This window comes from Malus domestica, chromosome 08 (assembly GCF_042453785.1).
Source record: "Malus domestica chromosome 08, GDT2T_hap1".
Classification (NCBI taxonomy): Eukaryota; Viridiplantae; Streptophyta; class Magnoliopsida; order Rosales; family Rosaceae; genus Malus; species Malus domestica.
In genome coordinates, this window is record NC_091668.1 from 16,818,976 (window position 1) to 16,820,991 (window position 2,016).

Sequence of the window (2,016 nt, forward strand, 5' to 3'; positions counted from 1 at the left end):
AGTGTGCTGTTCCTTGTCCCACCTTAGATTAGGATGATCTCTCTAACCTGGGTTGTAGAAATTAGAATACGGGTAATATCGGGGGCGCTGGAAATTGTTAAATGCATTAACCTGCTCTGCTATAAAATCTGGAGAAACATCTTTATGTGGGCAGCTCATAAAATCGTGAGTTATCAGTTGCAAATGCTGCAGGCAGCTTGTAAGGGTTGCTGTACAGCAACCTGGGAACTTGGTATTCTCTGTAATAACATGTCAAATTTTGCATCAAGCATTTTCTCCATTTTTTCAATTTGTGCTGTAACGTACGGAGAACCAGTAGACATCTCAAAAGCTGACCTAGATTGTGGCTGCTCAACTGCCCACTGCTGTGTATCTGCTGCCATTTTTTCAAATAACAAACAAGCCTCTCGTGCATTTTTGTCTTTGTACGAACCTCCGCATGAAGCGTTGACAAGAGTTTTTGTAGTCATATTCAACCCTCTGAAAAATATATGCATTTGATCAGTAGTGTTAATACCCGAATGTGGACATTTTCTAATCAACTCTTTAAACCGCTCCCACGCCTCATGAAACTCCTTATTTGGTTTTTGGGCAAAAGATAAAATCTGAGTTCTCATGTCAAGAGTCTTAGAAGTCGAATAATACTTGTTTAAAAAATTTTCACTGAGTTGGGCCCAAGTACTAATGCTTCCAGATGGGAGTGTGAAGAGCCATCTCCTTGCTTGATCTTTTAGTGTGTATGGAAATAAACGCAGCTTAATAGATTCGGCTGAAAATCCCCTCACCAAAATGTTTTTGCACCCCATTAAAAATTCTGCAATGTGCATGTTAGGATCATCAGATGATAACCCATGAAATGTAGGTAGAATATTCAACATGTGCTGCTTTATTTCAAATGCAGACCCTTCCTCCACTGCCGGATAAGTAATGCAACTTGGTATATTTGTGGTATGGGCTGTCAATGAATCTCCCAGGGGCAGACCAGCTTCTGGAATTACAAATGCCATTTTATCTTTGTTGTGCAGGTCCCCAGAAAAGAATGATTGCAGAAAAGTCTCCTGCAGAGGACGAACCCTCTGCAAAGTTTGCTCCCAGCGTTTCCTCCTTAAATTCTGCTCAAGTTCTGGATCAAGTGGAATCAATTTCTGCACTGTTGAACGGGTGCTGACCATGCACAGATTTCTTAAATCTGCACCGCTGTACTGTTGTAATCTGTAAAAATAAAATAAAAACGAAAATTAATTTTTTTATTTTTTTATTTTATGTATGAACAACAATAACTAATTGAAAATCTGATTAGTAGGGATTATTTTAAATAATCCCCGGCAACGGCGCCATTTTCTCGAAAGTCCTATATTGAAAATACAATTCAAAGTATCAAAATTCTTCCAATATATTAACCAAAATATACTAAGATTAGGGTAAAATATATAAAAATCTACTCATCAGCCGTTAAGAAAAATATATTTAAATCAATAAATAATGAAAATGAAAAACATAATTTGACCCAAAAAAATGTAAAATATAATACTAAATTAGTATATACATACCACATTGTCACATAAATATCACTTCAAAACATAAAATAAAATAAAATAAAAAAACATTAGTCTTTCAAGTTTATAGTCCCCAAAATAAGAGCCTAATGAAAAAATATTAGTGCATACTACAAAATACAAATATTCAAAGATATGCAAAATGAAGAGAGTTGCGTTTCAAGGTTGAGGAATCTTGCACGTTTTTTGACATGCAAAATGAATAGAGTTGCGTTTCAAGGTTGAGGAACCTTGCACGTTTTTTGACAATAAAACCCTTCAATTTTCATCAATCACCAAGGGAAATGGTATTGGAACTTTAGCTTGATATATTATCTTCAAGAGTTATATTGATGATGTTTTCCCTAAAGGTTTTCCATAATCCATAAACTTTAGATCTAAATTTAACCGTTGATTATCGTTTATATTTACACTCCATTCTTCTCACCAAATTTTGTTTTTTTTTTTTGGATTTTCTTGT

At 35.0% G+C, this 2,016-nt stretch overlaps 1 non-coding gene across 1 annotated transcript; it reads left to right on the forward strand.

The window, feature by feature from the left end:
* Positions 1-515: 515 nt before the first annotated feature.
* Positions 516-620, forward strand: LOC114826692 (small nucleolar RNA R71). Its single transcript, XR_003775749.1, has one exon. It is a non-coding gene; the product is annotated as a small nucleolar RNA R71 (small nucleolar RNA).
* The last annotated feature ends 1,396 nt before the right edge of the window (positions 621-2,016 follow it).